This window comes from Diabrotica virgifera, chromosome 1 (assembly GCF_917563875.1).
Source record: "Diabrotica virgifera virgifera chromosome 1, PGI_DIABVI_V3a".
Taxonomy (NCBI): domain Eukaryota; kingdom Metazoa; phylum Arthropoda; class Insecta; order Coleoptera; family Chrysomelidae; genus Diabrotica; species Diabrotica virgifera.
In genome coordinates this window covers 256,986,053-257,002,376 of record NC_065443.1, presented here as the reverse complement: position 1 = coordinate 257,002,376, position 16,324 = coordinate 256,986,053, and the positions used below count along the sequence as shown (strand labels likewise).

At 35.4% G+C, this 16,324-nt stretch overlaps 1 protein-coding gene across 10 annotated transcripts in view; it reads left to right on the top strand.

The window, feature by feature from the left end:
* The window catches only part of LOC114330907 (multiple inositol polyphosphate phosphatase 1-like), a 266,073-nt gene that overhangs the window by 73,846 nt on the left and 175,903 nt on the right, over window positions 1–16,324 (top strand). The window contains exon 1 of one of the 10 annotated variants that reach the window (XM_050649118.1): window positions 14,448–14,677. The exons of 5 other annotated variants lie outside the window; for them this stretch is intronic. The gene's annotated coding sequence lies outside the window, so the exon portion shown is untranslated. Of the gene's footprint in view, window positions 1–14,447; window positions 14,683–16,324 lie in introns of those variants that run through there. 4 more of the 10 variants (XM_050649123.1, XM_050649121.1, XM_028280346.2 and 1 more) reach the window with 4 other exon arrangements.

The following is a 16,324-nucleotide window of genomic DNA, read 5'->3' as shown; positions in this document are numbered from 1 at the left end:
AATACGAAATAATAAACACGTTGATAATGCACGGAAAGACAAGAAGAGGAAGGACTATGGGAAGAAGAATAGGGTTATGATTGAAAAATTTAAGGGACTGGTTTACTTGTATTTTAATAGAACTCCTCAGAGCACTGGTAGATACAGTAAAGACAGTCATGATGATATGCAAAGTTCGATTGGGACACGGCACTTAAAGAAGAAGAAGAAGAATTAAGATTGTTGTAATCTTCCACCATAAAAATTGTGCTAGCATGTATTTCCAAATCGAAAATAGGTAAATTTCACTAATTACTTACCAATTAACATCTTTAATTATCTACTATTAAATACGGTCATTGGCTCAAATTGACATTCTCAAAAAAATGACAACAATAATAATTATAAATCAAAAATGAATAACCATTTTCAATTTCGTTGCAAAACGAAAGCACAGCCGAACCATATTCTAGTCCAATCAGAGAGCGCTGCAAGCACCCCTACCGGTTTCGAAACTTATTAGTCTCTCATCAGGAGGCACATATGCTGCTCTCCCCGATCCAACCAAAACAAACCCCAGCGTGCAGTCCCGGATTGCAACGAACGAAATGGCATAGATGCCCTAGCGGCAACTGCTAGCAAAAATACCTAAGTTTTCACTCTAATGGCATATAAAACAACATTTTATTTTATATTCTACATCCCACCAGAATGAAAACAATGGGAACCTTCTCTGGTTACACCTCCGAGGCTTCTACAATTTGCAAGCCATACGGATGCTGAGACTAAGGAAGATGAGGGAATTCTACAATTTACAATTCACGTCCAATCTGCTCAGCGCGGTAAAGTTCCAACGAGAATGGTTCCCTTCATACTCCACACAGAGTAAATGTAAATCAAAAATGAATAACCATTTTCAATTTCGTTGCAAAACGAAAACACAGCCGAACCATATTCTAGTCCAATCAGTCAGCCGAGTTTCGAAACCGGTAGGAGTGCTTGCAGCGCTCTCTGATTGGACTAGAATATGGTTCGGCTGTGTTTTCGTTTTGCAACGAAATTGAAAATGGTTATTCATTTTTGATTTACATTTACTCTGTGTGGAGTATGAAGGGAACCATTCTCGTTGGAACTTTACCGCGCTGAGCAGATGGGACGTGAATTGTAAATTGTAGAATTCCCTCATCTTCCTTAGTCTCAGCATCCGTATGGCTTGCAAATTGTAGAAGCCTCGGAGGTGTAACCAGAGAAGGTTCCCATTGTTTTCATTCTGGTGGGATGTAGAATAGCATTATGTTGTTTTATATGCCATTAGAGTGAAAACTTAGTCTTTTTAATAATAATTATGTTTTGTCTTTTTTTTTAATTATTTGCTAGAATAGCAGAATCGAAACGGTTTGAGAACTCGAGATGCTTTGTTCAGTTTCATCGTTCTCATGCAAAAGTAGAGATGCATCAAGTCAAACTAGTTTGATTTTACTCAACAAACTTGACTTGACTTGAAAATCAAACTTTTTGTATAAAAAAGTTTGACTTGACTTGATTTCGATATCTTTAGGTTTGACTTGAATTCAAACAGTTTGAAAAGTTCGAATATTACGCAATGTGTTTATTTTCAATTTTGAATGAAACTGCCTACGCCTTTATTTGTTTACTGGCGGATCAACGGGGTGGGGGAGGGGTAGGGGAAATCCCCCCCCCCTCCCAACAAGGTCTAAAAAATTTTTTTTGACAAATTTCAATAAATATCGAAATGTATTGGCTGACACGATATTATATTATACGATCGCTATATACGATAATAATAATATCGTATGGCATTTTTGCCGGGGAGATCCTTTCAGACAGCTCCGGCGTCATTTACATCTTTAACCCTGTTTTAAGTAACTAGTGCCGATGTACACTAGCCCAGGGGGACCGACGGCTTTACATGCTCTCTGAGACATGGTGAGACGGCTCGTGTCATTATTGGAAATGAAAATGGTTTGTCTTTGGCAGGGCTCGAACCCACGTGCACTGGCGTATGAGGCCAGCGATTATGCCGTTACTCCACGGCCGCTCGCTACATATATACGATATAAACCGGAGACAGACAAATAAAACCCAATAAACGCGCCAGTTAGGATAATTATTAAGAAAGCTTAATGCCTATTTATACATTATTTTTTTTAAATTTAAACCCAACATTTGTAGCCTGTATCCGAAAAAAATTTAAATTGTAGATATAAAACCATATAGACCCGGATCCCGCGTACCAAAAAAAGTTTATTAATAGCAAGCTGAAAATTCGTCAATAGCTTAACGGTGTCTAGTCAGACAAACTTTGATGTATGGGAACACTGGAACAGAAGAACAGAACTTCCAATTGATTTCTTACCATTTCATTAAACTCTCATGCAAAAATCAGACTGGTGTTTATCACCAACTGGGCATTTTAATGAGTGGAACACGAAGAACATGTCAAATGACAGGAATCATGTTGGTTAGTAATAGCAGTCTGCTTTTTGCATGAGAGTCTAATGAAAGGGTAACAAATCAATTGGATGTTCTGACCAACAAAATACATGGGACGTTTTCGTAATCTGACGTTCCAAATTTTTAAACTCTTTCACAATTAAAACTTCCCCTATTCCAGTGATCCCGTACATCAAAGTTTGTCCGACTACACACCGTTAAGCTATTAACAAATTTTCAGCTTGCTCTTAATCAACATTTTTTGGTACGCGGGATCCAGGTCTAATAACCCTATATGGTTAGTTTTGATTTTTAAAGAAATACCAACGAATATACAGCAATACTAACTTTTGTATTGTGGTACATATTTTCGAGTGAACTAGCAGCTTGGTATCACATGTTTTTTCGAATTGGCCCTAAGATAAATAAATGCCTTTTTTAATAAAAGAAAGTCATAAAAATTCCAAATAAGTTTATTTTGAGCTGTCCATTGAAAAACCAAATAGTCTTATTTTATTGTAACCCTTAAGGCCATAGGCGTAACATCTCGCTTATCAAAATGTTCAATGTGTTTTAAATGTATTAATTTTTTTCAAATCATGAGAAAACTAATAAGAATTAAAAAAAAATTTAACCGCAGCATGAAATATTACATTATTTCTGAGGGACGAACATCCCTGAAAACTTCTAGAATGTTTATTTTAATAAGTTACAGGGGTGAACATAAAAAGGAAAATTTAGTGTTGTTATTAATTGCAAATATTTCATTCAAAACAAACTTTTTATTTATTCTAAGAGACTTTCGGCCCTCGGTAATAACGCAATCTTTCATTCTGCGTTTAAATTTTTCAAAAATACTTATTAGTTTTCTCAGGATTCGAAAAAAATAAATATCTACATTTAAAAGTTTTAAAATAAAACACATTGAAAATTTTGACTTTTATGTGGCACTCATTGTATTATTAATTTTCTTATGTTAATTGGCAACTACTAACATGTCTATCTCGACAAAAAAGTATATCTACTAAATAAATTATTATTCAAACTCTTTCCAACTAGTTTGACAAACAGTTTGAAATTTCAAACCTGTACGATTGACCAGTTTGACTTGACTTGAAATATTTGTCAGAAGGATTGACTTGAGTTTGACTTGAAATTAAGTCAAACTCAAGTTAAGTTCAAACATTCAAGTCAAACTTGTGCAACTCTATGCAAAATTGTCGGGATTAACAAAAAGTCGTCTACTTGTGCTTTATAGACTATGAAAAGGGTTTTGACAAAGTCAAACATGATCAGCTAATAGGATGCTTGCAAAAAAAGAACCTGGATCCAAGCGACATTAATACAATAGGTACGTGAACTCTACTGGAACGAAAACGCCTCTGTTAGAACCGAAATGGGTGATACTGAAATCATAAACATCCAAAGAGGAGTTAGACAAGGTTGTATACTATCACCATTATTATTCAACTTGTACTCAGAGCAAATTTTTGCACGAGCTCTAGACGAAGCGGAGGAATAAAAGTCAATGGAAAAATCGTGAACAACATCAGGTAAGTCGATGATACAGTATTGATTGCTGGCAGTAAAGAAGAACTACAAATTATGTTAACCAAAGTAGTGCGGGAAAAAGAACTATGTTGCCTTAAGGTAAATGTAAAAACAACTAAAATAATGGTAATTTTAACATACTAGTCAACAACAATCTCGTTGAACAAGTGAAAAAGTTAAGTACTTAGGATGTTGGATACATGAAACCTTAGACCAAGAACAAGAGGTTAAATGTAGAATAGAACAGACAAGAAACACCTTCTTAGAGATGCGATAGTTACCCACTACCCGCAATCTTGATCTGCCCCTACGATACCGCATGATAAAGTGTTATGTATATAGTGTACTATTACACGGCTTGGAAACTTGGACGTTAACCGTCAGCTTGTTAAGACGTTTAGAGAACTTTGAAATGTGGGTATTTCGGCGTATGATAAAAATTCCATGGACCGACAGCGTTAGAAATGAAGAAGTTTTAAGGCGTATGAATAGAGAATGTGAACTCACAGAAATTGTCAAGAAACGTAAAACACCTCATCCTGGACACATACACGACAGGTATAACTTCCTTCAACTTATTATAGAAGGGAAAATACATGTACAAGGGAAAATGTAGAAGGCAGACGCGGACTGGGTAGACGACAAATTACCTGGCTGCGCAACATCAAAGAATTGGACAGGATTAGACTTGCAAAATTTAATAAGAAAAACCCAAAATAGAGAAGACTTTGCAGAAGCCATCGCCAACCTTCGCTAAAGACGGCACCTAAAGAAGAAGAAGAATAGCAGAATACTTTATTATCCATACTTTTTAAATTAGTTGTTATTACATGCAATTATTGTGCATTAGTTGTTTTAATAAATGCAAGAACATGTATAATGAATGCCAACATCAGGGACGCGCCTTCATTTCGCAATTACGATATTACTCATTAAAACTATGTACCTATGCATTACTAAGATTAACTTAATCATATCTTCTAGAAAATGAAACTAGGAGAATAATTAGTTGGAATTTGAGGTGACCGCTCAATGATAGTAAATGACAACGTGTAATGAACTTGAATGAGTCGTGTTAGCAAAGTATACGAGGAGTACAAAATATTTAACTGAAACGACAAAGTCAACAGTTGAGTCAACTATTCCTCTTCAGCCATGATGGCTGGGTGAAATCCCCACGCCTTGAATAAAGTTTTAATGTATTTTTCAGGTTTGCGTGGCAGTTTTTTCAAGGTTTTTTTTCTGTTTGAAGGTTGCAAGGAAGACAACTGAAGCATACATGACTATACAGTGATAAGCGTGCTAATAACCGGCAAAATAGCGCAAAAGATGGAAAACATAATACACTGCGAAACAAAAAGAGATCAAACTAGTGGAGATGGAAATGAACCTTATAAACGTATAAATTAGCATTACATTACACAATTTCCCACCTTTAGACATATCAGAGGAATATAACAACTGTCACTGTGACAGTGGAATTTTATAAAATACTTGAAAAAGTATGAGTTGTGAAAAAATGGGGATGAAGATCAATACTGCGAAAACCAAAGTTATGAAAATATCAAGGAACAAAAATTTACCTCTTCCAATATATGTGAAACACCAACAGCTTGAATACGTAAGCCAATACAAATATCTTGGTTGCTGGTTCAACAATCAACTTGATTATAAACAAGAAGTAAGAGCGAGAAAGAAGAAAGCCGGTCTTGACGGTCCAGTTGGCTGGGGCTCAGTCTATCGACAAGTTTAGTGGATTTGCGATCTGCTGTCGCTGTTTCGAGCCTCAGCTAGGTCATGAAATTTATAAAAGGCCAACGCCGTAGTATAAAACTCAATAGAGTCTACGGCTTGGTCTGGATAAACTGGCGTCGGATCGGCCTATGGAGGAGCGGTACGGCAAGGGATAAGGGCTTGCGGCTTGGTGATACTCCTCCATAGATCCCTACCGAAGGGCGTTGACGCCTAAGAACGGTGTATACATAAACATAAAGAGCGAGAATAGAGGTAGCCCGACAGGGGTTTATCAAAATGAAAAGCTTATTTTGTAACAGTAGCATTAATATCAGCCTTAGATGTCGTTTTCTGCATTGCTATGATATTTCTAAGCCATGAAATCTGGCGCCTACCGGGACCCCGTTTTCCTTCAATCTTACCCTGGATGATCAGTTGCGCAAGGCGGTACTTTTTGTTTCTCATTATGTGTCCCAGGTAGCTAACTTTTCTGACTTTAATGATTTTTAGCAGTTCCCTATCTGTACCTATTCTCCTCAGAACATCTTAGTTGGTGGTGTGGGTTGTCCAATGTATTTTCAAGATTCTTCTATAAAGCCAGAGTTCAAAGGCTTCTAACTTGTTCATCAGTGTTGTGTTGAGTCAGTTGAGTGTCCAGGCCTCAGTTCCATACAAAAGTATTGACCACAGGCCTGGACACTCAACTGACTCAACACAACACTGATGAACAAGTTAGAAGCCTTTGAACTCTGGCTTTATAGAAGAATCTTGAAAATACATTGGACAACCCACACCACCAACTAAGATGTTCTGAGGAGAATAGGTACAGATAGGGAACTGCTAAAAATCATTAAAGTCAGAAAAGTTAGCTACCTGGGACACATAATGAGAAACAAAAAGTACCGCCTTGCGCAACGGATCATCCAGGGTAAGATTGAAGGAAAACGGGGTCCCGGTAGGCGCCAGATTTCATGGCTTAGAAATATCAGAGACTGAAACGGCCTTGATTCAACATCTTCGTTTAGAGCCGCATTAGACAGAGACAGATTTGCCAGTGTAGTCACTAACCTCCACTAAAGGAGAAAGCACCACAAGAAGAAGAAGATTGAATTCATTACCTTTAAACTTAAATAACTTGAAAACTACTTACTCTATCGCATTGAGACAACAGATGATATTTACGTAAAAAGTAACGAAGAATCAAAAAGACATGCTGAAATGATTATTACGAAAGTGGCGTAGATTGTGAGGGGAAAAGAGGGAAAAATTAAGTATATATCCCTACAGCACGCCTCTGGTAACAGCAGAAAACTATCTTTTAACAGTAGTTAAAGTATATTAACATGAGTAAACTGTTTGTAAAGTTTGAACAAAAAATATTGAAAGTAATGGGCTAAAATCATTTTTGGATATTTGAAATAAAACTTGGCATCTCGGCAAGGATGAATCGTCGTATTTTGTGCTAAAGTTTATCCAGTTACTATATGGACAATTATTAATGAAACATCCTGTATAGAAAAATCACGAAGATATCATATTTCGACCATATAATAAACAACGAAGTGTTGGGAAAGTTAACAAAAGGATGGACATAATGGAAACCATCAAAACACGAAAGCTGCAATATCTGAAGCATGTTATGCGTGGTTAGAAAATTCAGGGTAGGAAAAGTACAGGATTGAAGAAAACCTTACGGCTGCGTAACTTGAGGGAATGTAAGACAATGACTCTATTTAATAAGGAGGCAATTTCTTAATACACACAGACACACTCATTATATAGTACAAATTTCGTCTACATCTCCCCTTTTAAATGAAAGTCTATTCATGGGAATTATGAAGATATCTCATTTTTGTCGAGCTTTACCATTAATGCTAACACACCACAAAACTGTAGTTTACGGTCTGGATGCTATTTTGTAAAGCTCCTTGCTGTATATGATTGTATATGCTTAAAAATACCAGAAAATTCTTTTATGACTGAAACTGTATTAGTCCGTTCTTTAACGGTAAAATATTGCAAAACCTCTACATTTTAAAGAACCGCTTGGATTGACATGAAATTTGGAATACACATAGCTAACAAGTCAAACAAAAAAGTAATATTGTGCCGATATGTGCTTTTGCCCTGGGGGTGGTTTTCACCCCGTCTTGGGGGTGAAAAATATTCGTCCAAAGAAAGTCAGGAAATAGATAAACTGGCTAATTTTAAGTAAATTTTGTTCTATAGAGTTTTTTCACTAAGTCAACACTTTTCGAGTTATTTGGCAGTGAATATGTTCATTTTTTCAACAAAATAACCACGCTTTTAGACGGTTTTTCGCAAATAACTCAAATAGTAAGTAGTTTGTCAAAAAAACATTCTTAGCAAAATTATAGCCTGTAAAGAATAAAAAAATGGTGTACATATCACGTCTCTACACCTAGTAGAAGCAGAGTTATAGCTAATGAAAAATAGGTTCATATTCGTCAAATTCCAAATGCAATACTTTAACGTGAAATAACCAAAAATGAAGCACATTTCGGGGAAAACTCATTTCAACTTATTTAAAGTGTTTAAAAAAAGCTTAATTTTTGTTTTATAAAAAAAAATTTTAGCATCAAAATTAAACAAATTACGCTCAAAATAAAGTTAGTCCCTTTTGGTTTTGGTAAAAAAATCGAGAAAATCACCCCATAATTAGTATCTTAAATGAACTTAATCGTTACGACTTCACAAGTTTCTTGACTCGTGTATATATATTGTTTATATAATCTGTAAGTTTCATCGGTTCAAAGTCCTTATTATTGAAAGGACTGTAGTTAAAAGGGGTTGAACGAGTCACTGATCACGAATGTATGCAAATGTAGAAACACCAAATCTTGATCAATTTTTGCCTAACAGAAAAACAAAAAAATACATGATATTCAGAAAAGCAAATCTGACTTTTTTTGTTTTTCGAGATTTTTGGTATCTCTAACAATTTTTAAGTTATTTTGAAAAAAAGCATATTTTTCAAAATTTAAATTTTTAAAAATTTTACTTTGAAACCAAATTTTTTCAAAAATAAGCACTTTGAATCGATGAAACTTACAGATCATATAAACACAACATAAGTAAAATAATTTGTGGAGCGGTAACGATTAATTTCATTTAAGTTGCTAATTAGGGGGTGGTCTTCCCGATTTTTTTTTGCAAAACCAAAAGGGACCATCTTTGTTTTGAACGTAACTTGCTTAAATTTAATGTTAGAAACTTTTTGTAAAAACAGAAATAAAGCTTTCTTTAAACACTTTAAAAAAGTTATAATGGGTTTTCCCCAAAAATTGCTTAATTTTTTGGATATTTCACGTCGAAATATTCTATTTGAAATTTGGTGAATATGAATATATTTTTCATTGGCTATAACTCTGGTTCTACGAGATCCAGAGACCTAACGCGTACAACATTTTTTTTTACTTTTTTATGGGCTATATTTTTGTTAGGAACGTTTTTTCGACAACATACTTACTTTTTGAGTTATTTGCGAAAAACCGTCTAAAAATGTGGTTATTTTGTTGAAAAATGAACATATTCACTCGCAAATAACTCGAAAAATGTTGACTTGGCGAAAAAGCTCTATAGAACAAAAGTTACTTAAAATTAGTCAGTTTACCCATTTCCGGACTTATTTTAGACATATATTTTTTCACCCCAAGAGGGGGTGAAAGTCACCCCCAGGGCAAAAGCACACATCGGCACAATATCACTTCTTTTCTTTGACATGTAAGCTATACGCATGCCAAATTTCATGTCAATCCAAGCGGTTCTTTAAAATTTAGAGCAAGAACCGTGAAAGAATGGACTAATATGGTTTTAACAAGATTTTGGAAACACTATAAATATTTTGTTCTAATTGCAAAACACTATCCAAAAGAAACTTTTATGAATGTATAGTATGGAATACAGTACACGAACACCGTCAGGTCTTATTATTTAAGATTTAATTATGTTGCATTTATGATGAAACAAAATAAGCGCAAAAATAAAAAAATATTTGATAAGTAGTTCCCAACCTGAAAGTAGCTCTGACTCACAATAGTACATAATATATTGTACAAGTGAGAAAAAAGATATATTTCTCGCCTCGTGCCTCGGCTCGTGCCGCAAATCAAGCGAGGGAGCAATATGTCATTTTCTCATGTGTTGTACACTGTTTTTCGGTATCCCGAATAAAGTACGTGCTTCCTAGTGGCGGGATACGGGCAACAATACATTGGCTTATAGGGCAGTCCTTACAGTAGGGATCCTGGCCTATACAGAAAAATGCAGGCGAGTGTGGGGTAATACTGCACTTTGGTTGCATTGGTGGTGTATTGGCTACACGTGCAGGGCAGGATATGGTGCTGATAGAAAAGGCATTCAGGCATCGAATATTCAAACAAAAACTTTTCATGTCGTAATAATGAAAAGACCCTTTCCAATTATATAAAAACTTATACTGAAATCATGGCATCTCCTGAGGTAAAATATGCCGGAAGTAAAATGAGCCTCCGTTCGTATCTCCGGGTGAGGACTATCTCAGGGTAACACCATTGCAGGTTAGAAAAATCAGGATAGGGTCGTGGAATCTTGGTAGTCTTACAGGTAAGAGTCTGGAGTTAGTGGATGTGCTCAAGCGAAGGAGATTTCAAATTGCTTGTATTCAAGACACTAGGTGGAAAGGACAAAGGGCGAAAGAACTAGGTGAAGGTTACAAATTTTGGTATGCAGGGAGTAGTAACACTAGAAATGGAGTTGGTATAATTGCTGATAGCGAAATGAAAGATAACGTAGTGGAAGTTGGTAAGAACGAGTGATAGAATGATGTCAGTGAAATTTGTAATTGATAAAGAGGTATTGAATGTTGTGTGTGTGTGTGTGTGTATGCTCCTCAAACAGGTCTGGGTGAAAATGAAAGAAGAGCTTTCTATGACCAATTAAGAGACGTCCTGAGTGATATTCCGTCAGAGGAGAAAGTTATAATAGGAGGTGATTTCAATGCACATGTGGGCATTGAAATCACATGTGGGCATTGAGCCAAGGCAGGATACGAATCAATACGTGGGGATTAGGCTTTGGAACTAGAAATGAAGCTGGAGATGACATGCTTGCATTAGCAACAACATTGGATATGGCGATTGTTAACATATTCTTTAAAAAGAGAGAAACTCAACTTATTACCTACAAAAGTGGACAACCTCAATCCCAAATAGACTACTTCCTGATAAGGATAGAAGACATACGTGAATGCATGGACTGCAAGGTAATAGTTAGCGAGACAGTAAGCCAACAGCATAAGCTGCTTGTTCTGGACGTTGAAGTAAAAAGCGAAACTAAACAAAAATATCGGAGAGGATCACAAAAAATCAAGTGGTGGATGCTAAAAGATGAGAAAAAAGGTCTATTCAGGAGAAGAATAGTAGAAAACATATGTAGGAACATGAAAGGAAGCCCTAATACAATTTGGAGAAAAATGGCCAGTAGTATTAGAGAGACTGCTATTGAAATACTTGGGAAAACGTCAGGAAAAAAGTTTGAGGATAAAGAGACTTGATGGTGGTCAAACGAAGTACAAGGAAAAATAAAAGAGAAGGGAAAATATATAAAAAGTGGCAAGGAACCAAATCCGACACAGATCTTCAAAACTATATGGTTGCGAAAAAGGAAGCGGAAGTAGCAGTAGCAAAAGCCAAAGCAGAAGCGTATTCAAACCTATACGATCAACTTGATAGGTACCAGGGAAGGCGAAACGAAGATATATAAAATAGCCAAACAGAGAGCAAAGAAAGCAAAATATTTTAATCAGATTAAATGTATCCGAGATGAAAATAATAAAATACTAGTTCACGAAAATGATGTCAAAAAGAGATGGAGAAAGTACTTTGACAGCTTATTAAATGAAGAATTTGACAGACAGCCTGTAGAGTCAACGGAGACAGTAGCAGCAATGGTCACAAAAATAACAAACGAGGAAGTGGCTCAAGCGCTTCAAAAAATAAAGAAAGGAAAAGCGATAGGACCAGGTGATATTCCTGGGAAAGTATGGGGAGCATTGGGAGAGAGAGGAACAAGGTGGCTAGCAGGTTTATTTAATAGAATTATGGAAGTTGGACAAATGCCAGACGAACGGAGAAGCAGTATACTAGTACCTGTTTACAAAAACCAGGGAGATATACAACAATGTACAAACTACAGGGCTATAAAACTGCTTAGCCACACCATGAAAATATGGGAAAGAGTAATTGATAGACGGATACGTGAAGAGACCGAAATATCCGAGAATCAATTTGGCTTTATGCAGGGCAGATCAACAACAGATGCAATTTTCATTATAAGGCAGTTGATGGAAAAATACAGGAGTAAAAAAACAAACGCTCATATGGTATTCATTGATCTTGAGAAAGCATATGATAGAGTTCCTCGAGAGATTCTGTGGTGGGCACTCAATAGGAAAGGAATCCCTGGTGAATATGTAAAGATTGTGAGGGATATGTATGAGGGAGTAACGACTAGTGTAAGGACAGGTGTGGGAGAGACTGATAAATTTCATGTAAAAGTAGGATTGCACCAAGGCTCAATGCTTAGTCCGTATTTATTCTCATTAGTTTTGGACCAGATAACAGCGAAACTACAGGGTAACATTCCATGGTGCTTAATGTATGCTGATGATGTGTTAGTAGGAAATAGTGAAAGAGACAGAACAAAAACTGGATCAGTGGAGGCAAGTTCTGGAGGAAAAAGGGTTAAAACTTAATAGAACAAAAACAGAGTATTTGGAGTGTTCATTTAAAGATGGAGGTACTACAAATAAAATGGTATCTTTGGATGGTGAACTGATTGTAACAAGCAATAGTTTTAAGTACCTGGGATCGGTATTACAGAGTAATGGAGAATTAGATGGAGATGCATGCAGTAGAATTAGGGCTGGATGGATGAAGTGGAAAGAAGCGATTGGTGTGTTGTGTGACAAAAAAATTCCAATGAAGCTGAAGGGAAAATTCTATAAAACAGCCATAAGACCGGCTATGATGTACGGAACTGAATGTTGGGCAGTGAAAAAGAAAGAGGAACAACGAGTGCATGTGGCGGAAATGAGAATGCTTAGATGGATGAGTGGAGTGACAAAGAAGGATAAAATTAGAAATGAGTATATTAGGGGAAGTCTAGGTGTGGCACCAATTGATGCCAAAATGAGAGAGCATAGGTTAAGATGGTTTGGTCATATTCAACATAGCTGAAGTGCAAATTCCTGGAAGGAGTGGGAGAGGAAGACCAAAGAAGACCTGGGGGAGACGATAAGGCAGGACATGTTGGTAAAGGGGATTAACATTGATATGACCCAAGATAGAATTGTGTGGAGAAATGCAATTAGGGAAGCCGACCCCGCATAGGGATAAGGCAAAGAGAATGATGATGATTGTACACTGTAATTTTTCTATGGATGCGGTTTTGTCAAGAGTTCAAACGCCAAAATTAAATAATTTAGGTGCTTTTAGGTATATTATATGCATAAATTGAAATAAAATACATATACATGTATTTAATATTCATAAATTTATATACTTACGTTATTTATTTAAAATTCTAATTAACAGTTATTTTCGAACAGTTTTGAAAGGTAATTCCTGGTAAGTTTTGCTTCAGCACATTTTATTTGACAACATTAATTGTGTTTGTATTGTGCATGTTACCATGGAAATCGCGATTCTAAGTATGGAACCCGTGAGAGAAAATATTTCTCACTGCTATGGCCGACTTTTCTCACAGCCTGAGAAATTGTTTGTTTTGAATGTATGTAAGTAGTGAGAGAAGTTGCACATTGTATAGCATCCATAGAAAAAATATATTGTAATTGAATGTAGATAAACCTGTGTATTATACACCATAAACATTGCAATATAATTTAATAAATACCATTACAATCATATAACTAATTATTAATTAAAAAAGTACCAATCGACACTATGTGCATAATACTCTAAAAATAAAAATTAACGCTCCACCTTAAAAATGGGACATTTTTGATGTCTCGTATTTCCTAAACCTGTTGTTCGATTTGAGTGATTTTTTTTAGTATATTATAGCTTTATTCTTCAAGAAAATTGACGTAATAATATTATTGCTAAACAGGTAAGTGTCATTGTATACCGGGTGTAACAATGATAGTGTGTTTTTTCCTCAAACTTGGAGTTTTCCTCCAAGAGTTTTCCTCAAAGTCCCACCACAGGGTGTTTTCCTCAAACACCCTGTGGAATATTCTAGCGTATATTAAATATCGAAATTAAAACTCAACTATAGCCTTAGGCTTTCTTTTGAAGCGCTTGAGCCACTGTCTCTTATGTTTCTGGCCACCCTGTATCTATAATATACATACGATAATACAATATTCAATCGAAAAAAAATGAAACATTGGGAAAATTCCCAAACGCATTTTTTTATCAATTTGGAATTTCCAATTCCTTTGTCTCCTTGTAGGTATTCAAAGATATTATCGATCTTCTTGGATTATCGGCCACTTTGATCAATATAAAATCATCATCACCCTAACTAAATAAACAACTAATAAGTAAACAGTCCTCGTACATTCAATAAAGTTGTGATTCAACAGTCGGAAATTGTATCTATTAAGTGGTTATTCAAAAAATATCTGAATCACTTCAAATTAAATTTTAATTTAAAAGTAATGATCTAACTAGAAAATTTCAATTTGTAGCCGCAAAGACCAGTAGCGGTTGTCGGTTGTCTATAGTTGTGTATTTATTAGTTGTGTATTAAGTAGTGAAAACGTTAATTGCGGTAAACAGATAGTGGGCGATACTGAAAGACTTGATCGGTTTGTGTTCATGTTGAGGTACTAAATTCTATAATCTACTAAAACTTTATAAGTCTACAAAAATACATTTCAAAAGTGAAGTGAAATTGAAGCAAGAGGCAACTATAGAACTGCAAATAACTAAAAGTAAGGTAAATATTATAGTAGGGGAGGAAAGTATGCTAAATGTGCAGTCACTCGAGCGCTTTGGCGACCTATTGGGTTGTGAAGAGTAGGTTCTAAAACCAAAAAAAAGTTAAGTAAAGTTTTCCATTTTAGTGGGGACTTTCCATTTTTAATTTAATTTTCCATTTCCAACAATCGTTTTTTCCGATTATAGCTCCATCTATCCATAATTCGAAAAAATGTTTCATCAAATAAAAGTTACTTATTTTTACGTAAAGAATCAGAATCTGCAATAAAAAATGGGGGCTCCTATTTAAAATTTTAAAGTAACCCCCACCCCACATCCGTGAGGAGTCGTGTTTGGTGCCATTCGATAGATTTTTCAAACATATTGAATAAGTGTATTTTTCAGTTTTTCGATTCATTTCGCGAAATATCGCGGGATTCGTATTTAAAATTTTAAATTTACCCCCCACCCCTCTCTGTGGGCAGTCGTGTTTGGTATCGTTCGATATATTTTTGACAAATATTGAGCACGTATTTTTTAGTTTTTAGATCTATCGTTCATTTCGCGAAATATTCGCTTTTTTCTTGTGAAACTTTGTGACTCACCCATTTCCTTACGTCCCGCCCAAATCGTCAGATTTTTTAACTATACACTGTTTTACCTTATCTTAATCTGACTATTTCGAGTTTTTCTAAGGATAGATTTTTTTCGGCCCCCTTAACGAACTCCCCTGTGTTTAGAGCCAATATATGGTAGATGTACATCTACAGGGTACCAGGGTTCTTCCCATATGATAATCTGACGCCCTCGAGTTACTGCAAAAATCCCCGCTTAGGCTCCCCTACCATATACCGGGTGGTGAATTGGAAAACGGGCCATAGGAAACGCAATGTAAAATTCTAAATTGTTGAATTCCTGCTTCCCTAATTATTTTACATCAAAAGATATTAGAAACTATTTGTAGAGGATTGAAATCTGTAACAACTGTTAAAATTGTTCTACGAATTAAACATATTCCAAAATTTTGTAAAAATGTAATACACTTTTTAGTTTTTCAGCTAAAAAATTAGGCCACACACAGTGCAATAATGTGTCACACTGAAGTTATTATTTTCACATTTTTGAACTGTCAATATTTTTATTTTATCATTTATTGTTTAAAAACAATACATTTGATAAGACACCCTCAGTTGCGGAGAAAGTAGGTATTAATAATAAAGATTTTTTATTCAGTCAGTGGTGGGATATGAGCACTGTCAGTTAAAAATAGTAACGTGTGGCCTTAACTTTTACACACATACCTTCTGTGGCAAATGTATTATATTTTTCAAAGTTTTGGAATGCGTTTAAATCGTAGAACAATTTTAACTTTTGATTTTAATACAGGTTTCAATTCTCTACTAATATTCACTCATGACTTTTGATATAAAATAATTAGGGAAGCAGGAATTCAACAGTTTAGAATTATACATTGAGTTTCCTATGGCCCGTTTTACGATTCACCACCCGGTATACATATTGTGTTATAATAGCAATAGCACGTAATAGGGATATATGTGATAATCGTTAAAATTGGGGAATACTCTCAACTCTTCAATCTTTTACTAATAGGGTCTGTGTTATTAATAATTTCATCCATCCAAACTATTTTGTCTAGTATA